This window comes from Choloepus didactylus, chromosome 8 (assembly GCF_015220235.1).
Source record: "Choloepus didactylus isolate mChoDid1 chromosome 8, mChoDid1.pri, whole genome shotgun sequence".
NCBI lineage: Eukaryota > Metazoa > Chordata > Mammalia > Pilosa > Megalonychidae > Choloepus > Choloepus didactylus.
The window spans coordinates 89,490,910-89,517,538 of record NC_051314.1 but is presented as its reverse complement, the minus strand read 5'-3'; the positions used below and the strand labels follow the sequence as shown (position 1 = coordinate 89,517,538).

The window sequence follows — 26,629 nt, the reverse complement described above, 5'->3', positions numbered from 1 at the left end:
TTTCTCATGCTGTTATTCTAAGGGGAGAACTGACAATTAGAGCACATACTGTAAGATGGGGACAGATTAGGGAATTCTGGGAGGATTAACCCAAGAGGAAGAGACTTAGAAGACAATGTGTGTGCACACGGCTCTGAATAATATATGACTTGGTGAATTCAAAGAGCGAGAGAGGGGCCCTACAAATTACAATGTAGCTAGGAAAGTATTTTCTTTGTTCTTGTGGGTCCACATTGAACTGTCTCTGAGAGCTGGCATTTGCCCTTGTGAGACATGTGGGCTTGATCAAGAGGGGCTCTAGAGAGAGCTGTAAGTATCGGGGAGCTGAAGAAGCAAATCCCACTAAATGCCATGCTTCCTGGCACTTATTTATGCACCTTGTATTTTTTAAATGCAGCCTTTAGCCCGAATTTTCTCATGCACAATTCTAAGGATCCTCCTGTCTCAGTTTGGTGCTTCAAACTGCCGGTTCCCATTCCAGTGCCCTAAGCCTAGGCTCATTCTGCTGGGGCTGGCTACTGACCTTGGGAACTATGAAAACATGCAGAAGCTGGGGCAGGAACAGCCATGTTCGAGCTTCCTTGATACATGCTTCTGATGTTTGTACTCCTCTGCCCTCTCATCTCCTGCACCCCTTCTTTCCCCTGAACTTGTGTGTGCTTGTGCTGCGGTAGCTTCTCTCTGCCTCCTTGGCCTTCTTGTGCTGTTTCCTGACTCCCTCAAACTTCTGCCTCCCGGGCTTCTGGTTGGTTGCTCATTGGCATCCTCTAACCGCTGATCTCAGCATACGTCGGACCCCGTTGCTCTTAGCTCTGTATCTTTTCCCAGACCCTCGGATAATTTAGTGAATGTGACAGTTTCATGAAGGGATGGAGAAATAATTTATGTACACGTTTGCATATATGGGATTTAATTCTTTCTTTAAGTGGCTCACTGTCTGTCCTTCCTGCCTCATAGCCGAGGGGTCAGAATTGTGGCCTCTGGGGTCAGTCAGATGCAGGTTCAAAGCCACTTACTGGCTTTATTATCTTTGTCAGGTTACTCACTATCACTGAGCATTAGTTTCCTCGCCTGTAAAACAGGAATTAAAACTACCCCATAAGTTAAATGAAATAATATAATAAAGATGTGGCAAGCTATCTGGTGCATGGTAAGCCTCAGTAAATGATATTTATTGTTACTTATAGCACTTGAATATCCTTATAGCACTATATCCCATATAATTTTACATAACTATATATTATAACACTTACAACTATTTAAAAGTATTCATTTAAGATCCTTTGTTAAATTCTTTCAATTCTACATTTTTTATGTTTATTAGAGGAGATTTAGTAGAGAAATCACAAATTGTGGAAAAACTGAATTGCTATTCTATAAATATGAATAGAATATTTATAGTAACATATGGTACTGGCTTCATGTTAGGAATCTGATCTTAGAAATGTAACTTGATTTTTTTATTTAACATCATTATCCTAGAAGCAAAGTGGCCAAGTGCTCATAACATCTGAGCAACAAAACTAAGTTCAATGTAAAAGTATTTATTTGCTCTTGGGCTCCCATATTATTTGAGTTGGTAAATCAAATGAACTTACACAATATCCTCATATCAATGATCAGTTAGTTCAAAGCTTTTTCCAAAGGAGCCAAACCTTGTAATTAATTTTATTTGGTTGTCATCTAGAATCTAGAATATTGTAATGATTTTTAATGATAAGTCATAGAAACTTATAATGTATAGAAATCCCATTTTGAAATACCTGTTTGCTCCTTTTACTATTCATATGTCCTAGCCAACTGCTCTTTAAATAATATTGCTCAGAACCTGTGCTTCATAAAAAGTGGATTTCAGACCAGCTAGAGTCAGGAAAAGACAAGAGAATTGCAAGTCATCCCCAGTGAGGATGTATGAAGGCATAGTTGCAGATGAGTAAAAAAGAGCAGGTAAAGGGACTATCCCTTTGACATAGGCTGAACAATCCTACACAGAATCCTAAGTGGAAACTCCAGGGTGCCACACAGCAGGAGTGAGCAGCTTGGGCTGTGTTTCCCTTCGTGGCTGTGGACAGGAGGAAAAGGGATGCAATGCTGACAAACACAAATACCTACTGGGGGACATGCGGGGAACTCTATCCCTAAGAAAACTCCCACAGAGTCCCTTTATATTCAACAAAGGGGTGACTGATCCCCAGGGCCTGGAAGGGCTCATGGGTAGTGTCCACCTGAAGGACACACTGAAGGAGTTTGTATTGTGTATGGAGCCCAAGGAGGTTAGATATTGTTTTCATCATTGGAGAACAAGAAGAAAGATGCTTCCTTATATAATAGGGCATTGTGGCTGACTGGCTGCTAATGTGCACGTTCACCTCACCACCCTTCCCATCACACTACCCTATGCCCAGACGTATCCCCTGATGTACATGGAGGCTTCTGCTTTGTAGCTGAGATGAAGAGAGGAGTTTGGTTGGAGGATAGTGCCAACGGAGAGATGAGAGATGAGATATGAGAATTATGGACTCTGTGCCCCAACCGCTGTCTTGGCCAGACTGGGGAAGGGGGGATGACAGCTGGCAACTCATGGAACATTTCCGAAAGACTGTTTGAGACTCTGGGCAAGGAATGAGAGCTAGATAATGGCAGAATTATTTTCATGGGAGACTCTAAGATTCTGGGTGAGGGTGAGGGTGAGAGCTGGAAGCTATAGGAATGGAGAGAACAGGATATAAGCAGATCCACTTCAGGGCCCATGTGAGCAAGTACAGCATGGAATTAGAGCAAGGGCCTTTCTCCAGTCCTTTGCACAGAACACAGCAAAACTCTAAACCCCAAGAATATGGCAGCTTGGGCATGGACATCGACATTCTCACTTCAGACGGGTGGTGGCAGTGGTAGGTGAATCAAGGGGCAGACAGAGTCATAGGAAGGGGAGCCAGAGGCAGGTCCCGGCACATGCCAGATGGTGGCTGCGTTGGACAGTCTGGTGTCTGGGCAGATGTGAAGCTTCTTCAGGGAGTTCTCAAAATAAATAGGGACAATTTGGGGAGGGGGGTTAATTACTGCTTGAAAAGATGGAGTGCTGCCATAGAAAATTCTGTGAGCTAGTGACATCAGAAAATACCAGGTTTATACTTCCAGACAATGGGATGGCAACAATGGGATATCCCATATAGTTCTTGCCACAAGGTCAAAAAATAAAAGGGGGAAAAGAAATGGCTGATGCCTCAAATGTACCAGTGTAGTGAATTTAATATAAAATTGGCCCTCTTTGTGCTTTTGTTTATGAAAGCCCCAAAGGCCATTGCCTATCATTTCTTACTTTGGAGAAAAAAGAATAATACAACTTTGTATCTAGATGATACAAATGGAAGCACGGCCATAATTTGCTTAATATGGGACCCAATTACCTCCCAAGAGGTTGCACCACAATTTAGACAACAATCTCCATCCTCCCCTTTTCTGCTTCTGATCTTCTCCACCTCTGGAAGGCTTATGCAGGATCTTCTGTGCCAAAGTGTAGTCTCCATCAAATGCAAGAAAATTAATATGGAGTTAAATTGGGGTTGCCTCTTCTTAAAGATGAAACCATGCCCATCTAAGTTCATCAAACCTCTGGGAAAGCTAGCAGAGGGAGGGGTTTTCATAAAGCCTTACTACCAAATGCAAAATCACTGGTTATAGTAATTCAGAATCTGCACCTTCATTCTTTAAATTTGAAGCCTCACCTAATTGGAATCAGTGGACTATTATCATGATATAATTTTTCCAGGTAGTCAAACATTTTTTTAAAAAGTTTGTTTGTCAGAAAATCTTTCTAAATACTTTACAAGTTAACAGCTCTGCTTTATGAGGTACGGTTCCTTCTGACACAACTGATATTATTTTTATGGTTACAGCCCTCATAATGCCTCTGCCTCAGAACTCTGAATATCACTTTCCATTTTTCCAGAAGAAGACATTCTTTTCATTCATTTATTCATCGATCCATTTGACACATATTGACTGAACACTCTTTTAGAGGCTGAGAATATAACAGATAACAAAATAGATAAAAAATCTCTTCTGTATGTCAGAGTAAAACACCCAACAGTAGTTAAAGTGGCAGGACAAACTCTATCCTAACCACCAGGACAGGGGAGAAGAGAAGCTATCAGCAGCTGGTCTCAACTCTGTCTAGCACAGAGGTAGCTAGACTTTTTTTAAAGGACACAAGGGAGAAGGAAAATGGAGAAATGAAAAACTACTGAGAGGGTCTGGGGGTGGTCTGGAAGGGAAGGAGGGGACTGGAAAATTACAGAGAGGCATCTGGAAAAGGTTGGGGGCCTGGCAATGGGCTCACAGAAGTGGGTCAGGCAGTTATACAATCTTTCTGAAGATAATATATTCTTTGATTTAGATAGTATTGTCTTGTATTAGCTAAGAGCTCAGGATAGCATCAGGAGTCAGCTCAGGCACATGGCATAGCATTAGGAAAGTGCACACTAAAGTTTGGACAAGTCTGTAGCCCAAAGTTTGGAAAATTAGCAGGGCCGAGCGGAGTGTCTTACAGGGATTCACATATGGAGATTAAATTCCTGTGCAGTTATACATATAATGAATAAGACATTGGACTGACTTAACTTATACTAGGACATACCCCAGTAATTGCTTTTTGATTAATCACTGAAGTCAGCTACTTTGATCATCATTTGATATCTTCTCCTGAGGTAAGTATTTCTAATCTATGTAAGTAATGGTTTCAGGGAGTTGAGCTCTGGTTAAAGTATTGTCAACTGTATTTCTCTTGACTTAGTATACTGAGATAGAAAAACCACATATATTAGAAAAACTGCAGAATCTCCAAATTCTTTTCAATCCAGAACTATTTTTTCCCCTTTGTCTAATTTCTCTCTCCTACTGAAAAATAAAATAACACAACTTTTTATCAGGGCTAAACAGGGGACAGCACATCATTGCCAACCATTTCAGCCCTTTGGCGATCTTTGTCCTGCTAGAAGAAACAGCCTGTGATTTCTCCCTTCAAAATCAGAACTGAATCCAAGATCAGTGCAGAACTAGATGCTAATAATAGTCCACTCCCACTGATAACGGAAAGACTAAAGGCTTTGCAAACTCTTCAAAGAACAGTTTGGTGTAATTTTGAAGTCACAAATGGTTCTGTTTTCTCTAGGCAGGCACTTTTCAGAGGACTGAGTTCAGTTTGAAATCTTAACACTGAAGGGAGCCAGTGGAAACTTGGAGATAGTTCAAAAAAGAGCAGCTGAAATGACTGAAAGCTTGGGAGATCCTTCCAGTGAGGAAATGCCGGAGGATCCAAATGTATTTTTCTGAAATGGTTGGATGAGAAAGAGAGAAGACATGGAAGAATTCAAACGTCCTTGGCAGAGAGTCATTTCAAGCAGTGGATCTGCCGTACTGAGCTAAAGTGATAATAATACTGTGTTAAGTGCTTTACATGTATTATCTTATTTAATCCTTTCAGTAACTCAGGAGGAAGTTATTGCTATTATTTCCATTGTACAGTTGAGGAAAACTGAGGCTTGAGTAACACAGCTAGTAAGGCAGAGCTTGGGACATGAGTCCGGAGCCACAGCTTTTAGTCACTATATGATACTGTGTTAAGGGCAGAAACATCCAGCCTTCCATTAAGAAATGAAAAAATTAGGACATCTAAACAAACAAGGCTTTGATACTTATCGCTCCAGAGTTTATAAATGAAAATGAGGTGTGTCTTGTTAAGATGGATGGGGTTCAGATCTGCCCGAAAACTAATGGCTACGTTACAATGGCTTTGGAGGTCTCTTTCTACTAATGATTGAAAAGATGGTTTTTACTCATTATGCCATTTGGAAAAGAGGTGGCATGAAGAAGATTAACATCTTGATTAAATAATATATCTGATGCCTTGGGAATGTTAACTACCCAATTAGGGAGTGAACTTTTCCCAATTAGGGAAAAACTCTATTTAACCTACAACTAAGTTACTCTAAAATTATAGTAGAGTCCATTTCTTGGTGATTCTGTTTCGGTAAAGAGATGGGCAGAAGGTACATAGGAAACTTCTGAACTGTCTATCTCTGGTCTGTCTGAAGATGGAATTCCTAAATATATTTTGTTTTAATGCGTAATAGAAAAGGCCCTCAAGGAAATTAGTTAGAAACCCTTCTAGTTAAGAAATCTAGGATGCCAATGCGCTAGTGTTTCTAAAATGTGCTCTATAGACCACTCAGTTATGGGTGATGCTTCTCAGAAGTGGAGTCCATGGTCAAATTAAAGATACGCAAGCACATCAGCATTTTAAAGCTCTGAATTTAGCAGTAAAGAAATTGACTTAACTTGGTTTAACCAACAAGTACCAAATATATTAACTACAGAACCCATTATTTTATTTATTTATTTATTTTATTTTAATACCACTAAATCTCATTGAACTGGAATTTTACTGAAAAACTACAGTAGATTATTTAGAACTCACATCCTGGTGATTTTCACTGCTTGAAAATTACATTGTATTTTTGTTACTTGCATATTCTCTCTCAGCCATCTTAGAATGTGTTCTCCATGAGGACAGGGACTCATCTATCTACAGAGTTCTTTCATTGGTGAATGTTTTACGTTATGACAACTTTTGCCTCCCTAAGCATTCTGATAACTGTGGACTGTCTCATAATGAATCCTAGGAAAATGAGGGCCCCCTGTTCCCCTCCATGCTGTGTTAGGCAATGAAGATATTGCATGAATAGTAACAGACATAGTTCCTGCCCAGACAGAGCTTATATTTTAGTGGGAGAAATAGACCAAGCAATGAAAGAGAATATTTTTCACTGTAAATTAAAAAATGAATAAATGAAGTCCACTTCAATTGCATGTGCGTTTTAGTTAGCATGAGCTGGCTCTTGCCTTCTGCTTACCCCATGGACACTTGCGAGAGACAGATTGGGACAGTGGTACACTGGCAAACAACCCCCTTGATTGGGTTGCGGGCAGTGGAGCCTGATGTACATCATTTGCAGATTTCATGTCAGATTTCAAGCTACCAAGGTTGTGTTAAGCAGCTTCCTAAAAATTTACCCATCTGCTCTGGAGGGCAGGTGCCAGCTGCCTCCAGCACATCACGGGTTGATTTCAGGCCTTCAAGGTAAATTAGCCAGCATTCTTCTCATCACAGACTTTTGGATTTCACAGACTAAGAGAAAGAATTTTCTCAGAGAAACACTAACTCCACAAAATCTTCATTTTTCCTTTCCCTGCCTGCCTGCCTTCTTTTTCTTTCTTTCTTTCTCTCTCCTTCCTTCTCCCTCTCTCCCTCTCTCTCTCTCTGCCAAGTAAGGACATTAAAAAACAAACCACAGTCTACAATCACCATCATTTTATATAAGAAAGGATGTAATAACAAAAATAGTGGGAAGGACATGATTTCAGAATAAAGAACAATCCTTTAACTTTACTGAATCTAGTTCTATAAAAATTTCAATATCTTCACTTTATTTTCCTGATTTTGTTATAAACTAGGAAAGCTTTGGTGTACTCATTAGGATGCTTTTGGTTGCAAGTGACAGAAAACCTGGCAGGGTCTTAAACAGCATGGGGTCATTTTTCTCACCTGTCAGGTCTAGAGGTTAGTAGTTGCCAGCAGTAATTCAGCTGCTCAGTAATGCTGCCAAACATCTACCCTTCCCCTAACTTTCCTTTCCACCATCTCTACCTGGAGACTTTCTTCCATGTGCTTGTAGCCTCATAGTCACAAGATGGCAGAGAAGAGAAAAGGAAAAGAGCAAAAGTCCTTTTCATCCTGAAGCCTTGTGTTTACTTGGACTTCCCCTGCACCCTGTTGGCCAGAACTGGGTCAGCTGCCCAAGCTCAGACCAATGAGTGGCCAAGGAGAAGGAAATTTCCACGACTGCTTTAGGTCTATTCTGATTCCTCTCTTGGGCCTGGGATAGGGGACTGCTCTCCCTGAGAGTAAGGGATCTTTCCCTACCGTCTGGACTGTTAAAGGGGAGATGGCTCTTGGGGAGCCAATGGGCAGTGGCTGTCACATTTGAAGATGGACCGTTGCACACATGGACCGCACGCTGGAAATGGTCTCCTGTTTAACATTGTACACCACTTCCAAATCCATCGCAAGACAGATCTTTGCATTCTCCAGAAATACTCAGTCGTTTGGGTAAAGGATCTGAAAAGGTGCATGGATCCAGGGTAAGAATTTTAGGGAATGAGTTTGGTGGAAGGGAAAGAAGTTAGAGATGCTGGGGGGTAGCTGAGAAGTTGCATTCCCAAGGAGAGGCTATGACCTCTCATCTGAAACCAAGGGGGAGGGATGATAAATTTAGAGAAAATGAAGTATAAAGAAACTAGAAATTTCAGAGAGAAGAAAAGGCAGGTGACATGAGCTGGTACTGATGAAAATCTCTTGTCCCCACCCCAGGGAATCATTAGCCCTGTTTCCAAAAAGTGAGGGAAAGAATTGAGGGAAAGGAAGACAGAGAAAACTGGCTGTTTTAAAAGTACTCAGTGGCGTATAGTGAGAAATGTGTTTTGAATCTTCAATCCGTGAAAGGTTTAAACAGTTAAACCCAGTGCTAAATAATAAATTTATCAATGTTTTTAAAATGTATATTTTTCACAGCTAAGATGGGTGCTAGAAGTGCTAATGAATTCAGCACTGAGGGCCAGAGGCATTGCGGGTGCATCTGCCTGAGCATTCATTCCATCTCCCAGGCAACTCTCAACTCTACACCTAGGATTCTTCTTTAACATTAAATTGGCTTCACTGCAGGCATACCTGGGAACTACAGTCTTATCCTACAGAGTCTTCTGCTCTGCACAACAGGCCTGTGGTTTGACATGTTAGAGAAAAGTTACATTCTCACTGGGGCCTCCCTCTGAGCACCAACCCAGGCCCATTTTCCATGGCCTGGGCCTTCCCTTTACCCTGCATGCTCCAAGAGCAGGGTTTCAACTTGCCAACTGACCAGCTGCATCTTCCTGCATGCACCAAGCTCTTGGCCCCACACTGTCTTTACTTCCACTGCTTGCTCTGCATGGGAGCACCTCTTCTTCTTGGTGTCCCCAGTTCCCCTGACATACATATGTCATGGCAACATAACATTTTGGTGGTTTTTACTATCTCCTCTTACTAAGGTCTTTGGAGGCAGTGACCATGGCTTAGTTATTTTTGTATTCTCAGCATCTAAAACAGTTGAGGTCTATTAAATGATGGATGGTCAAATAAATTATTAAAGGCTAATTCCACATGGAACAGACCATACCATAAACTCCTCAGTAGGAACTCATAGGGATTGGTGATGTCCCCCACAAATGTCCTCAGGGATAAGAATCCAGGATAAGTGTTGGCTGCAGGTTTTCCTGGCCTATGGAAAAGTGTGGGATATACTGTGAGCCATAAGGCAAATATCCTTTGAACTAACCTGGTATGTATCTATGAAATTCTTTGTGTAGGTGTTATCATCTCCATTTCTAACATGCAAATTCTGCTCTCCTTGGAAATTAGAAGGAGCTTGGCCATTTCTTAAGTAACTTCAGGACCAAACTGCTTTTCGGAGTTAAAGACTTCCTTATCTGAATGTTCACTTGACCATTCAGCAGGTAGAAATGAGAGGGGCAGAACATGGTATGGAAGTTATCATCATCCAAAGTGAAATTTTAAACATAAGCTGTACCCATTTAGCTCTACCATGGTGCTGGAATGGGCATGGAGCACAGAGGAGGAAGGAAGTTTGGATGAAAGTAAAAAGAAATCCAGGGGACTGTTAGAAACATGTTCATTTTACTTGTTCTCCCTAAAAACAGACTTGTTGCTGGTAAAATGGACTTTTTCCAGCCCTGGTTATACAACTGCTGGATTTAGGTGCCAGACTCATGTTGATCCTTTTTGCAAAATGCCTCTGCTTGCATTTTGCCTCATTTTCATTTCTGCCACTCATTAGGTCACTGAACTTTCTCTCCCTGGTTACTCACAATATCAGAGATAAGTGGGGGCACCTCCACCCATATCTGGACCTTCTAACATTCTTCATGTTTCGCTTCATTTTGCTGTTCTTTTTCAGTCCCTCTATTTTATATTTTGATTGCTTTTATCTTCTCTTTATACCTCATTTCACTGGTTTCATAATCCTGAGTCTGGAGGTGACCTTGAGAAGTTATCTAAGCAGAATATCATACATTGTGTTTTCAGACCTGCAGAGAGAGGGCTGCCATTAGCTTATGTGGAGCTTTTGGGTGAACTGGAAAAAGACACCCCTTCCTCTGAGTAAGTACAGCCCCACACCAGGGTGCACAGCTTGGTGAGCAGAGTGAAGACTGATTTCAGTGCATCCTCTACTGTGATGTCTTGTGCTGTGAACATGGGCAGCCCTAATCAGAGAATGAGCACCCATAATCTTGCTTAAGTAAATCATTATAGTGACTGCTGTTTTCATGATGAAACTGTTCTTCTTTAAAGTCCACTTAGTGGATGAGTGACATTGGACACTTTTATTTCCTCATTTTTCAGTAGTTTACAGGTCCTTAAATACTACTCAAGACTACATAGTGACCTTCTGTTGCCAAAACATCAAATCCAGAACACCATGGACTTATCTGCAAGGCCATGTCTCCTTTTCACTGGTACATCACATCCCACATTTTGTCTTCATTTCAGCAAACAATTAACAAGCATGGACTCGGTGCCAAACTCTTGAATCTCATCTTTTGTTTCTCTCCGTGACAGAATGGGTGTTCTTGAAACTTCCCAACAGAAGGCTCCTGTCATGGTTGGCAAGCTTCAGTGTAACTTTCTTTTGTTCTAGGCCTGGGAGCCACAGAAGAGACGCCTCTTGCCTCTTCAGTCAGTTTCTCAAGCCCTGCCTGGGCACCTCTCTCTGCCACTCCAGCCCTCTTCCCCACAATCCCACTTCAAGGCAATGTGCTCAGAAACCTGTTTGAAGTGCACTATTTTAATACCATTTGAGGGAATCTCTAGGTATAAACCACACAGAAAAACAATGATAATGCTTTTATTCACACCACATTTTGGTTTTTAGAAAACACTTTGTTCCAGTTTGCTAATGCTGCCAGAATGCAAAACACCAGAAATGGATCTGCTTTTATAAAGGGGGTTTATTTGGTTACAAAGTTACAGGTAAGTCACCAACAATCGGGTACCTTCACTGGAGGATGGCCAATGGTGTCCAGAAAACCTCTGTTAGCTGGGAAGGCACATGGCTGGCATCTGCTCCAAAGTTCTGGTTTTAAAATGGCTCTCTCCCAGGATGTTCCTCTCTAGGCTGCAGTTCCTCAAAAATGTCACTCTTAGTTGCTCTTGGGGTGTTTGTCCTCTCTTAGCTTCTCCGGACCAAGAGTCTGCTTTCAATGGCTGTCTTCAAACTGTCTCTCATCTGCAGCTACTCTCTCAGCTTCTGTGCATTCTTCAAAGTGTCTCTCTTGGCTGTAGCAAGCTTGCTCCTTCTGTTTGAGCTTATATAGTGCTCTGGTAAACTAATCAAGGCCCACGCTGAATGGGCAGGGCCACACCTCCATGGAAACTATCCAATCAGAGTCATCACCCACAGTTGGGTGGGGTGCATCTCCATGGAAACACTCAAAGAATTACAATCTAATCAACACTGATACATCTGTCCACACAAGATTACATCAAAGATAATTGCATTTTGGGGGACATAATACATTCAAACCAGCACGTTCTACTCCCCGTCATTTATCCTGGGGGCTAGGAAACAGAATCAATGAGAGATATCTATGAATATAAGATTTATAAAAGTGTCTCACACAACTGTGGGTATACATGAGTCCAAATTCCGTAGGGCAGGCAGCAAACTGGCAACTCCGATGAAGATGTTCGATGAACTCCTCAGAAACTAACTGGCAACTTCACCAAACGTGTTCAGTGAAATCCTCAGGAAACGAACTGGCAGCTTCGACAAACTCCTCAGGAAATGCTTTGCTGGTTACCCAAAGAAGAAGTGAAGGTCCTCTATCTGTCTTGCTTAGAAGTCTTCAACCGACTGATTGGATTAAATCCAGCTAACTGCATTCTCTCATTGTGGAAGGCATGCCCTTCGGTGAGTCATCAGTCACAGCTGCAGTCAATTGAGTGATGATTTAATAAACCAGACTGTTGGTTTATTAACCAGCCACAAACATCCTTGCAGCAATGGTTAGGTCAGTGCTTGCTTGATCAGATAGCTGGGTACCATCACCTGGCCAAGTTGAAACATGAACCTAACCATCACGTACTTTCACATGCATTAGCTCATGTAACCCAGAGGTAGAATTATCATCCCCAAAGCAAAAATGTATGAACTCAAACTAGTAAAATTCAACTATCTTTCAATCTGTTTATTCCATCTTGTTCTTTTCCGTGGTGCCAGTTGGTTCATAAAAGGCAACAAGTAAAAGCCCTACCTCCAACGTAGCCAGCCCCTGTTTCTGGGTCTCATCTTCCAAAATGGTTATAGATCTTACCCAGTTCCATCTGTCATCTGTTCTGACCCACTTACTCTTTGCACTGGTCTCTGAGCCCATGCCCTCCACACCTTCACTCTGACTTCCTCTGCTAGGCCTCTTCCTTCCAGCTCCCTGCAAGCTAAGAATGGAGCCATGTCCTTCAACTCCCTTTGTAATAGAAATATAAGGTTCTTTATGCCTATACCAGTTTCCAAGGCAAACCTTATATTCAGCCACCCTATTCCTGAGTCTTGGATACAAGTGATTTGTTCACATGGATTCTTTATCCTTTTCAAACAACAATAATCAGATTAGCTATTTATTACTTCCTGTGTAATAGGCATGGTGTTCAGTGTTTTACATGTATTATCTTATTAATCTTCACAACAAACATAAGGTAGCTACTACTATTATGCCCATTCACACGTGAGGAAACTGGGGCAGAATTGAAGCAACTTTTATCAAGATGACCCAGCTGACTCCAAAGCCCTGAGCTATCTGTTTCCAGAATTTCTTCACTCCTTTTTCTTCTGACAGCTTCATAACTCCATAAATTTAATTAAATTCATCCTCAGAGACATACAATTTTTGCCTCAAGCCCCAAGTTTCTTCCTAATTCCTTACTCAGTTTCACCATTCAGCAATCTTTCTATGGGATCTCAGAGAACTGCCTCTCCCAAATACTCATCTTGACCTCCCCCAGGAAAATATTAGCATATTCACAACCCAGTGCCATTGACATTTCTCTCATCCTAGGCAGAATGGAGGAAGCCATGTTTCCATTACAGTTGGGAGAAAGAAATATCCCCTTCAGGCTCACAGCTCTCCACACAGGACTTGAAGATAGTCATCATCCTGTTTTGGCCCTAAAGCAGAGGTTCTCAGTCCTGGTTGCACAATAGAATCACCTGGGAGATTTCAGAAAGTATAGATACCTGGGTTCCACCCCAGAGGAACTGAAACAATTTCTGGGGGTGGGGCCTAAATGCAGGTTTTTTTTTTTAAGCACCAGGTGATTCTAATGAAATCTATTGCCTGCATTTCTCTCTGCCAGTCCATGTCATTACCATTTTTTAGAGCTGACTTGGAAATAATTTTCTACAGATACTGCATGGAGTACGTAGCACAGTATTTGCCAAAGAGATGCTTCTTTCCTTTCTATACATCCTCCATAGCTCTTGCCCAACAGATTAATTTTGTGTTTCTCCTCTGTGCAAATATCTCCAATTCACCCCATATCACGATGTCTTAGTTTGTAACGGATGCTATGACAGACATCACACACTGGTTGGCTTAAGCAACAGGAATTTATTATTGCATGGTTTTGGAGGCTAGAAGTCCAAAATCAAGGTCTTGACAGGCCATGCTTTCTCCCAGAGTATGTTGTATTCTGGCACTGGCTTGCCACAATCCTTGTGTTCCAGTTTGCTAATGCTGCCATTATGCAAAATACCAGAAATGGATTGGCTTTTATAAAAGGGGTTTATTTAAGCTACAAAGTTACAGTTCTACAGCCATAAAAGTGTTTAAACTAAGGCATCAAGAAGAGGATACCTTCACTGAAGAATGGCCAATGGCATCTGGAACACCTCTGTCCCCTGTGAAGTCACGTGGCTGACATCTGCTGTTCTTATGCTCCTAGGTTGTGTTTCAAAATGGCTTTCTCCAAGATGTCTCTGGGTTTCTCTTCGCTTATCATCTCCAAATCTCTAAGCATCAGCACGCATCTCTTGGGGTGTTTTGTCCTTTCTTAGCTTCTCCGGAGCTTCTCTGGGCTAGCATCTCAAAGCGTCTCCAAGCATCTCTAAGTGTCAGCTCTTAGCTTCTCTCCAAAATGTCCTTCTCAGCTGCTCTGAGCTCCTTCTGTTTGTGAGCTCTTTCATAGGACTCCAGTGGTTAAATCAAAACTACCCTGAATGGGCAGGGCCCATATCTCCATGGAAATAATTTAATCAAACATTTTGCCCACAGTTGATTGAGTCACATGTCCATGGAAATGCTCAGTCAGAAGATTCCAACCTAATCAACATTAATACGTCTGCTCCAACAAGATTGCATCAAAGAATATGGCTTTTGGGGGGACATAATATATCCAAACTGCCACACCTTGAGTTTCCTTGGCTTGCATCTCTGCCTCCATCATGGATTCCTCTTCTGGCTTCTACTCCTGCTCAGTCATCTTTGTCTCTGTCAAGATTTCCTCTACTTATAAGTACTTTAGCCATATGGATTAAGGTCCACCCTCATTCAATTTGGTTTCATCTAAATAGGGTCTTCAAGCATCCTATTCACAAATGAGTCTACACCTTAACTAATGATAACATCTTCAAAAGTTTTATTTACACATTGGTTCAAGCCACGGGAATGCGGATTACAACTTGGACATGTCTTTTGTGGAATATGTGGTTCAGTCCCTGTGCCAGTTTGAATGTATTATATTATTTCCCCCAAAACGCCATTATCTTTGATGCAGTCTTTTGTGGGCAGACTTATTAGGGTTGATTAGATTGTAATTCTTTGAGTGTTTCCATGGAGATGCGCCCCACCCAACTGTGGGTGATGACTCTGACTGGATAGTTTCCATGGAGGTGTGGCCCCACCCATTCAGCATGGGCCTTGATAAGTTTACGAGAGCACTATATAAGCTCAGACAGAAGGTGCAAGCTTGCTACAGCCAAGAGGGACACTTTGAAGAATGCACGGAGCCGAGAGAGGAGCTTCAGCTTACAGAGACATTTTGGAGATGGTCTCCGAAAGCACACTTTTGCTCCAGAGAAGTTAAGAGGACAAATGCCCCAAGAGCAACTAAAAGTGACATTTTTGAGGAGCTGAAGCCTAAGGAGGAATGTCCTGGGAGAAAGCCATTTTGAAACCAGACTTCCAGAGCAGATGCCAGCCACGTGCCTTCCCAGCTAAGAGAGGTTTTCCGGAGCCATTGGCCATCCTCCAGTGAAGGTACTCTGTTGTTGGACACTTTATGGCCTTAAGACTGTAACAGTGTAACCAAATAAACCCCCTTTATAAAAACCAATCCATTTCTGGTGTTTTGCAATCGGCAGCATTAGCAAACTGGAACAGTCCCGAACACTGTGCAATAACAATATATTCTAAAATTATTTTCTCACTTCATATAGATCTGGTTTACTTAAACAAAATTGTAAATATCTCAAAGATGGAGATTTTTTTGTAATCTTTGTCTCTTTCCAATGTACTAGCAAAGAGCTTCTAAGCCGCAAAAGAGAGTAAATGTGTGTTGACTACAAGTAGAACCTACTATTTTTACTCCCATTATCCTTTGCTATGAAAGTCAATTAAATAAGTTGCAGATAATGGCATGTTTAGAGGGTTGGGGGAGAAATAGAGATGGATATCCAGTAAGCAAAAGTGAACTTCTTTATATTGCAGACTGATTAGCACTATAGAAGCAGGTAATCCTTTTAGATATGAGCTCATCCAAATGCTGAATCATTTCATTGAAAACTTTTCTTGGGGAAAAATTCTGCAGTCTCCACTTCATACAAAAAGCTCTTTAATCTCTTGTAGAAAAAGTGGGATTCTTTCTTTCCAGAATTCTATTTTGATTCTGGAGCATAAAATTGGAGGCTTGGATCCTCGTCTTAGCTCTGCTGGGTCCTTGGTGTGTCTTTGAGTCCAGCAGGGCTGAAAGATTCCCAGAGTTCTCTATAGTAATGTAGTAAAAATAGCTAACAATCATCAAGTACCTGCTGTGTACCAGGCACTGTGTTAAGCACTTTTCATGCATTACTTCATTTAATGTTCACAGTCACACCTTGAAATGGGTACTATCATTATCCCCAACTGAGGAAACTGAAGTTCCACAGAGATCAAGTAATTTGTTCAAAATCACAAGAGAAATGCACTGTAGCGAAATCCTATTCATTCATCCAAGGTCCAGCTAAATGCCAGTTCCTCCCTAAAGCTCTTCCTTATCCCTGCATCTGCAGAGTGCATCATTCTGGACCCCTCCAACACTTTATGTGCACTGATATTTTAGTGCCTCTCCCATTGTATTGGCTAACTGGTTTTGCATGTCTCTCCCAGCAAACTGAGAACACTGAGATCAGGGACAGCGTTTATTTTACTCTTCTCAGCACTCAGCCAGTGCTTGGCAATTAGTAGACGCTCCACATTTGTGCCAAGGTCGAGGCTGTGAACACTCAAACTCACATCTCATCTAATCCTCACAACAACTTTGTGAAGTAGAACTAATATATTCTCAATTTTTACAGATGAAGTCTCAATAAGGTTAAGCAATCTGCTCAAATTCACACAGGAAGTGAAGAGTGGAGCCAGGTTTTGAATCCACGCACCACACTGTCCCCACTCCCCGCCTGGCATCACTCAGTTGCCCAAACCAGTGCAGAAACCAGGGAACTATTCTCTACTATGTTCCCCCCCCCATGACCCCTTCCCAGCTCCACTCCCGTAATTGTTCAGCCCACCACTGTGTTCTCCCCAACCCTTCTATCAGTACCCTAATTCGGAATCTCACCTTTATGCACCAGCCTTTCTATACCAGCTAGGGTAGAGGATTTGGACTTTCTGCTGACACCGAAAACAAAAAGATTAAAAGTTATAGATGACTTTCATAAACTACAAGCATTTCTTATAACCTGCTTTAGAAATAAAGTCATGCCTCTGCACACTCAGCCCTGAGTACGTGAAAGCGTGGTTCTCTAGATAGTTAGAATTGCATTTTCACCCTGTGATGTAAGTTTCAGGATGAGGGTCAATACACTGCTCTCGTCTGTCCTATAAATCATATGAGGCAACCTGAACGTCTTGAAGATTCCATTCTCCGGTTTGCTGTTTGCTTCTTTTAAGATTGCATTTTGCTGGCTTATTTCGGAACATCTGCCATTTCCACTGCAATTCCGGTAACTGCACTTCTTTTCTGCAGTGTATTTGTTTGTTTGTGTGTGTGTTTTAACCTACTTCATTGCTCAGTCTCTGCAGGACTGGGACCATGTCTTATTCTTGCCCTCATGAGAAAAACAAGTCCTTTCCCTGAACTCTGCCATCTACTAACTGGCTCTCACTGAGCTGCATTCCTGGTTTCCGGTTACCTGCCCTGATGTTGCATAACTATCACATGCCCTGGATGCGTTTTTTGCTGTGCTCTGCCCACCTGTGGGGCCCCTGGTCATGTTGTTTTAGAGCTCCCTGCAATACTGGCTGCCCTTTGCTGCCTGCATCCTTCAGAGAAGTTTCCTCCTGAAACAGATCTGGCCCCCCACTGCCTGCCACATCTCAGGTGTGGGTCTGTCTACAAGTACTGGAATCAGGTGAGGCCCATAAATGTTCCTTTGTTGTCTGCTTATTGCAAACACAAGACCAGAATCCAGAGCAAAGGAAATCAATAATTTTTGGCAGATTGTTCAGGTGGCTTCAAGAATGAAGCTTCTCAGAATATTAAGGTCTCCTGTTCTGCCAGGAACTGTGAAACAAAGTACTCGATTTAATATTCTCAGATGACCTGCCAAGAAGAAAGGTCACACTGGTAGGAGTTCCATGTGCTATTTAAAGAACAGATGTTCCTTACATGGGAACAGCAATAATGTATGGGCAAGGTATTAAAGAGGCAGGGAAAGGTGTGATGTGGAAAAATTAAATAGTAAATGGATTTGTGTTTAAAAAAAAAAAAGCCCCACCCACTTATCTTTTTTTGTAATTCCATTTAATGTTACTGTCTTCATTTGGAATATGGTGAATTATTTAATAGTATTATATATTTAAATTGTTAAATGAAGAAATGTATCCTTGTATTATTGGAAAAGAAACCTGAGTCTTCTGAAATTTGCATTTAGGAATATTTCTAAGTTAGCGCTATGTCTCAAAGGAGAAAACGAGGATCATGAGAAAATGAAACAATTTCTCTTCTTATTCATTATGTTTACAATTTAATTCCATCTAATAATTGGTGGCTGTGAGGCACTCCCCTTTCCCTCTGCCTGCTCCCTCCTCCCCTGATTGTCCTTGTAGATTCATTTAGAGGCAACAACTCCCAAACAGCAACCTGGCAAGAGGGAGGGTGCGGGCCGGTATCACATCAGGGAAGGTGCCATCCATCCCGATAAGATACACGCTGAGTGAGATCCGAGACAAGAAGATTGCTCATAGCCATTTCAGGGTATAGTTTAATATCTCAGATATCAGGCAGATCAGGAAGTTGTGAGAAAATCATACCTGAGTCCAACAGCAGTGTCTGTTCCCACTTTCTCCAATTTCTCACCTTCTATTCTCTTTTTTGTGCAGTTAATTTAAATCTTCATTGTTTTGTTGACTTTATTATGCCCATGTAAATAGCATTCACAACTTCATATTGTAGTACCCTGTGATTATGGATTTTTTCTATTGTTTGTTTTTTCCTGAATCTAATAATTGCCTTTTTAAAAATTGCCTAGTTATCATTATCTCTATTGCTAATTCTTCCCACGCTTTCGACTATCCCATCAGTACAATTTTATATACAAAGTCAGATGATATGACTTCCAATTCCAAAATAAATGAGTTACTTTAATTTGCTAGGACTATTTCATTTAGCTCTATGTTAGGAAATTTAAAAAATCTTGACGTTTTCAAAGTAAACTGTTTATGAATGTAATTTTTTTTTAAATATGTAGACTGTGAAAGAAAATATGTAGGTAGATAATACGATCTTCAAGTGGGAGAGTCTTTCTAGGAGGTAGTGTGGCTTAGAGTGCCCAGCTTCAAATCCTGGTTCGGCCACTGACTAGGTGTGTCACCTGAAACAAGATCCTTGACCTATTTGTGCCTCAGGTTTTGATCATTAAAATAGCTAATAGCGCCTACCACAAGGGCTGCTGAGGTTTAACTAAGATAATATATGTAAATCACTTAATGTAGTCCTGACCCATTGGAAATCCTCAGTAGATGCTAGGTATTTTTTAGCATACTATCAAAGGCAGAAACCATTAAAAAAAACTGGAAGAACTATCTAAAACTTATGTATAAACAAATATAAACACAGAATTGAAAGGAAAATAATAAACTGGGGAAAAAACATTTGCAGCATATGACAGACCAAAAGTCTAATATATTTAATACGTAATAAGACTTAGATAAGATAGAAAAATCAGCAAAGTACATAAATAAGCAATTTATAAAGAAATAAAATGGCTGTATGAAAACATATATTCTCTCTTGTAATAAAACATGCATATTAAAATATGATTATACCATGTTTCACCTATGACATTTCAAAATTATTTTTACATTGCAATATACATTGCTGGTGAGAATGTAATCTATCTATTGTCCACTCGAGGCTAGAGATATCTTTACATAGGCACTTAGCAACTAGCGTTCTCCCCTTGAATTGACTTTGATAAATTCATTTATATATAATGTATGCATATATACACACAAATACACATACATATACACAAACATACATACCCATATGTAAATACACATACATATATAACCCCTCCTTAAAGACCTGCATTTGCCTCTCAGTACTCTCTAAAAATAATACATATTCACTCCTATGCTTGTAGAACCTAGAGCAGTGCCTAGTTCATAGAAGTTACTCAAATATTTGCTAAATGAATACATTACAAGTATTCTCTTGCTCTGGGCCCCTTCCAAGAGCTCAAATCTCCAACTGAGCTCCTTCCTGGTCACTGACCCTCCAGCCAGATTACTAACCAAGTCCCAGGAATCAACACAGGTCCTGACCTAAGGAATCTTCCCCATTCCATGCTATCAAGACTGCCCTTGGTGGGACTGCAATGCCATAATGATACATTTCCAGTTGGGGCTGACATATCTTGCAGAGCTGATGCAAGCCAGGCTCCGGTAATTCTACCCTTGGTCATCTTTTCTTAGGGAACAGCTACCCTTGAGACACGAGCGTGGGCTGGGGAAGAAGTAGACATGCTGGAAGCATGTGCTGTTGCTTAATCAGCTTAGTGTTTGGAGCGCCCAGCTGAGGATGGTGTGATGAGGATCATGCTCAACATAATAACTAGGTGATTTAACTAGGAATTGGTTATTGGTAGCTTGGGTTGCATGATCACCTTGTGGCCCTTGCATGGTCTGATGCTTTTAATCTCTGCCAGAGGCAAGATAAAGCCAGGGGCTGTTTCTGAGAAAGGAGAACAGTGACTTGCCAAAGGAAGAATGAATGAATTTCACTGTAATTTTTCTATTGTTGCATGCCTTAAGTTTCATCTAGCATCTCGATCTGTCACAGTCACGTTGCAGATCATCAGGTCATCTGGGACATAACTCTACCCCTTGGCTAGGGAGAAGAGCAAATTGATTATGGCTCACTGAGGCTGCACTCAATGGCAACTGATAAGTTTCCAAAAGAAACTAGAGGTGCTATTTCTAGAAAAAGGGAAATACAGTAAATGTCCACTACAGTGACACTTACTACAATCTGAAATGACCTTGTTCATTGATACACAGCACATGTAAAATTTTCGAACAGTTCATGACCAAGGACTGAGTGCTTGAATTAGCTTTGATATATTCATTAATCAGCACTTTTAGGGAACAGTTAATCATCTATGAGCACCCTGAAATGTGCTCTCATCTAGCCCATACATATTTCTCCATCTTATTTATAAGGCTGTAATGACAAGTTTGTCTTATGCCTTACTGAAATCAAGATGCAGTGTGCCTACAGCATTCCACTGCAATACCAAACCAATGGCTCTGTTTCACCTCCGGTCAGCTCATTAGAAAGTGTTCCAACCCAGATTAGCCCCAAGACCAAGGAATATGCCTGGCACGCAGTTACCCATGAGTTTAATTATGGAATTACAAAACAGGAGATGATTTTTCCTGATGGCAGTGGGTCGGGAGAGTGAAGTCAGTGTTCTGCCACTCCACTCTGTAGAGAGGGAGAGGGGGAGAGAGGGGGAGAGGGGAAGAGGGGGAAGGGGGAGAGGGGGAGAGGGAGAGACAGAGAGAGAGAGATGCCAAGAGCAGGGTCTTATAAAGGCTTGTGACAACAGAGTTTCTCATGAGATTTGATTACAACAAGGTCCCTCTGAGATTTGGTCACTAACAGTGATTAGGGGAGGGAAGTTTTAATGCTTCCCCAGCCATTGGAGGAGAGAGGCCTGCTGCCTGGTCTTGTAGGCGGCTGCGTGTATCTCAGTAATGGAGGAGGCGGTGGGGCCCCAGGCCCTGGGTCCTCACAGAGAGTAAGTGGGAAAAACAATAAGGAGAATTAAGCAGTTAAGGACCCAAATTGTATATGGATTAAAAGGCACAGTTCATTTAAATTGTATCTCCCCAGTGCTGTAAAAAACAGAGATTTGTTTGGAGTCATTTGGAAGGGTCCTTTAACTTCTAGATAGGATGGTTACTAATATTGCCCTAACACAAAGAAGCAAATATTTTAAGGTTCATTTTTGAGGATCAAAATGTGTAAGCATGAGCATTGAACTAGAAATAGATCATTAAGCTCTGCTCAATTGTGAAGAACTATTTAAGACCATTCAGATCAACTAAATTATCAGTATATTGGTGTTTAAAAAAATAGGCAGTTATCTGAATTCATAGTAAGTACAACAAATAATATACAAATGAATCCTAGATGGTGCTGATAAGGCAGTCAGACTTTGAGAACCTGTTTTTGATGAGCTGCAAAGACAAAGAAATGAGAATCCATTAAGAGCTCTTTGGGCATAATAGAAGTATTGAGATATACCATCCATGAATAGGGAGTTGCGACTCAATAGCACTCTCTCTCATTCCTTCCATTCACCATCTTCCATCCTGGATTGGTAAGACTCTGGGAAACTGATGCCAACATTTTCCCATCATGAAGTGACACTGTCCTGCGGAAGCACATGAGCTTCTCGGCTATGCCAGACTCGATGTTGCCTGGGAAACCATCAGTGGCTCTTTCTATTACTAGAGGAGAAAGTATCTTTGTACCTGAAGTGAGCATGGTTTAGGAATTCTCTATTGCTTGTCCTTTTGCAGCTTCTGTACTCCTCACCGTTTCTGACTTCTACCCACTGCCACAATTTGATCTGATTCTGTATAGTCCCTGAATCCCAGATGTTTGCCTAAATTTGACTCCCTCACTATCTAGACAGAAGGACAAAATAAAAAAACAAAACCAACAAAACTGTTTGGTTTTACCTTTATAGTGTTTTGTTTTTGTTTTAATATGTCAATGTCTAAAAATCAGCATATATCTCATAAAAATCTATATTTACAGCTTTTTATTTTTGAAAGATCGGAATATCTGACAATACTGGAGTCGTGGTCTCTCGTGAAGCAATCTTCTGGAGCAGAGTGACCACCACTCACTTGAATGGCATATGTTTTCCATTTACCGCAATGCCCACTAATCCCTATTGCCCCCAACACTGAGAACAACTATTAATTGTCATTTGCCATCAAACTTTCACTTCTGTTTTTTCCTTATGGTAGTTATTTCTCTCTATTCATGTAGTTGTGACAAGTGAGAAAACAAATATAATGAAAGGTTTAGTAATTTCAAGAAAAAGTAGTAGTACTCTTCTTAGAGGAAGTAAAGACTGTGCCCTCATGTTAAATATACAAAGTTTAATGCAAAGAGTAGACCCTGCTCACTTATCTCATTTACATATCATATCTGGTCCCTACAGCCATTTGAGTTTGCAACTCCTTGTCTTGCTCTCAAACATCTGCATGCTTCGGAGTAGAGTGTATATTATGTTCTGGATTTGCTTCCAGTCCTAGCTTCTGCCTAGTTTCCTTAACCCACCTGCCTACAAACCAGGAGAGGCAGGTCATGCATCTAAAATTAAAGGTTCTGTATGGTTCTAATTATTCCTCCTTATTTGCCTGCCTCTTAGTCTGCTAATCAGCTGATTTCTATACATGGCCTGCAAATCAGCTGATTTCTATACATGGTCCATAACATTTCCTTCTCATTTGACAAGGAATGCTATATTTTCAGTGATTATTAGTATAGTCACTTTAAAGAATTTGGGTAACCCACCTCAGTTTCTTCCCTAATCATTCAGTTTTCCTTGTAAGTGAGGTTATATGTAGATTATACTATTACCATAAACTAATTTAGCCAATAGGTTTTTTGTTTTTTTTTTTTTATGAAAAAGGAGAGGAAGGAAGAAAAGGAGGGAGGAAGGAAAAAGAGAAGGAAAAGAACACGCAGTACATGTTAACCACGCCACTGTCAATAGCTGGCTTCAGGCCTGTGTGTCTTGCTTGGCCTCCTCCCTGCCTGGTAATTCCTTCAGCCTAGTGGGGCCTGCTCTTGGGGACAAGGCAAGTTTGCCTCCGTTTTCTTCAGTCCCTTTTCATATGAATTATTTTTAAATTCCAGGGTGTCTTAGGACCTTGATTATTGTTGAAAGTAACAAAAAGAGATCTGTGTTGCCATGGGGGCTCTCTATTTCTGCCTTCCACTCGGCACCCAAGAAGCTCAACCACCCCAAAAATGGATAAATGGTGACTGTGTATGAAGGTAGGATTTAGGGGGTGATTATGATTACAGGTTCATTATATAGTTATTCCCTTTTACTTTCTGGTATATTAGAGTAGATAGAGGGAAATACCTGAAATCTCTGAACTGTAATACAGCTGCCTTGATCTCTGATAATGATTGAATAGCTTTCATCTTGTGACCTTGTGATTGTAAAAACCTGGTGACCCTCACTTGTACTCCCTTTATCCCTTCTTTTTACTTTGGAAACTTGTAATCACAAGGACAAATGCCCTGATGCTAAGGGAGGAACTTGAATCTGCTAGAACTAACCATTAACTTGGTTCTAGCACAATTCCCCTCCTTTACATTTGTAAATTGCTTCTGCCTATACTTGCTATTGAGATGGTAATGATTCCATTTCCCCTTGTTTGAATCCACAAAAACCTTGAACCCCTTAGACTTGGAGAGACAGATTTTTAGGCCCATAGGCCATCTGGCCTCCAGCTTCACATTTAGCAATAAACTCTGAAACCGTGGTGCCTCAGGTATTGGTCATTTGAGCGCAGAGGGCAGAGATTCCACCACTTTTGGACCTTATCAACCCCATGGCTTAGCCATGGTCTACTGCCCCCATAAGTAGAGAGTCTGAATGGCTAGGGACTTGGACAGACTCATCCAGAAGAACTGGAGCTCAGGGTCAAATGTTTCACTACTCAGGCTGGAAGGGGCTTTGAATGGGACTTTAGCAAAAACCAGACATTACCAAAATCTTAGCAGAAGAGTGTGTAGACCCTAGTTACCCTGGAGTGTGCTGGGGGCCATCAGGGAAAGTCTTTTCAGGAATCTAGGTGGTGCTCTGGAGTCAAAGCACCAAGAAGACAAAGGGGCTTTCACCTGAAGGTGATAGACTGGGCCCAAATTTTTTTGTGTTGAATAAGCAAGCTGGATTTGTTGAGATGAAGTGGAGTGGGGGAGAGGGAGGAGGTGCAGATAAGGGCTAAAGCTACACCTAAATAGTCCCATAAAAGAGGAAGCCCTGACCTAACTCCCCAGAGCAATCAGTGGCTGCAGGGGCTTGCTCTCCAGCTGGCTGTTTCTGCTGCCCCCACTTCCCCCACCCAAGCCAGGCCTGATGGAAATGCTGTCTCTCTCCTGATAGGGCAAGGATGACCCAGCAGATCTGCAAGTAAGCAAGAGGAGCTCTCAACTGCCTTTCTCTCCTCTTAGCACAGCGACAGTGTGGCATGGCCACTGACCACTCTTTCTTCCTCTCTCTTCTTCCTCTGGATCAAGCCATGGAAGGACACGACCGACAATAAGGAAATCTTCCTCGCATAAAAGTGTAAGTGCACATTCTCTGTCATCAGACACAACCATGAGTGAGAGACCTTGCGTCAGGTTTGTGAACTAGGTCCTGGCCGCTGGCCATTGGTGATACATCACTTATTCTTAAGAAATCCACTTAGATAATTTAGTCTTGCAAAACATAATCTGGGGCTTTTCCAGCTAAAGAAATAAATTCCTTCTCTAGTTTTCTTCAACAGCCCAAGAAGATGACAGGCAAGGGTTGCAGATTTTTCTTAGTCTACTTCCTCCTCAAATATAAGTCTGTGGTTAGTCAAGGTCTGCAAATGACAGTTTCTCGTTCAGACTCTGAGCTAACATAGCTCTCTGAATAGTACCTCACATTTTGTTATTGTTTTCCCTGAAGAGAGTAAGGAACCAGAATAAGGTTTTAACTAAATTGGGTATGAGAAATTTCCCCAGGGTCCCGATTCCACGACTCCACTGGATGTCAAGGACTTCTGAGCCTGCTGTCACTACACAAGCCTGGGACATGTTAACTGATGGATTGGTGCTGTCAGTTTAGTGTCAGCCTTTGTTCCCTTACAGCTAATAAGTCGAAAGAGCCTGCCTGACTTTGCCCCAACATTTTAATCACTCTTTACATTAATATTCTCTGTGTGGCATCACGGGAGGTGTGGGTACATGAAGCAGCACCCGTCCTGGAGTCTGGTGTTTGGGGTAGCTGTGCTCTCAGCAGGCAGATGTGGGTGGGAATGGGACCTTGCTGCTTTCTAGCTGACTGGCTGGGGCAAAAGCTCAACCCTCCAGGAAGCCTGTTCCCTCACTTCATATTCCTCAGGGGGTTTTAAAAGTGACAACTAACGGCTATATGGTGGCTGGATATAAAGTTGATGCTCAGTAAATGGTATTAGTTGTCCGGCGCTTTCTCCGCCTCGCCTCGAGTCCTCGGTCGGCCGGCGATGGGGACCAGAGAGATAAGGGGAGAGAGGGTGCGGACAATGTCTTACCCGACGCACTCGTGATCACTCTGGACTCGCAGCAGTGAAGCATGTAGGCTTTTAATGGAACTAGGCAATCATCCTCTTTACAGGTTCCGCCCGGGGCAAGACGCCTCGGGGGAGAACAACCTCGATGCGGCCGTCAGGCGCGGCTCCTTGTGGGCTGTCTCCCCGAGCTTTGCCCGGGAACTTTCTTATAAACCTTGCGTGTATCCAATGGGCTAACGCCACGCACACAAGCATGATTGGTGAATACAGCGGGTGGTTACATACATCAGAAGCCGGAAGCAGGATGTGGGCGCCATCTTGGCACCACTCGATGGGCGGGGGGACTTTGGAGCAGGTTTACAGCGCATGCGCTATGCCCGTCCCGGGAGACGGCTCTCCACATCTCCCCCTTTATTATTTATAT

General features: G+C 41.8%; 1 protein-coding gene across 18 annotated transcripts in view; it reads left to right on the top strand.

Annotated features, from left to right (window-relative positions):
* The window catches only part of PCED1B (PC-esterase domain containing 1B), a 266,494-nt gene that overhangs the window by 92,351 nt on the left and 147,514 nt on the right, over positions 1–26,629 (top strand). For 11 of the 18 annotated variants that reach the window (XR_005218329.1, XR_005218330.1, XR_005218328.1 and 8 more), the window contains exon 1: positions 23,982–25,253. The gene's annotated coding sequence lies outside the window, so the exon portion shown is untranslated. Of the gene's footprint in view, positions 1–23,981; positions 25,254–26,629 lie in introns of those variants that run through there. The other 7 variants (XM_037845903.1, XM_037845900.1, XM_037845901.1 and 4 more) reach the window with 3 other exon arrangements.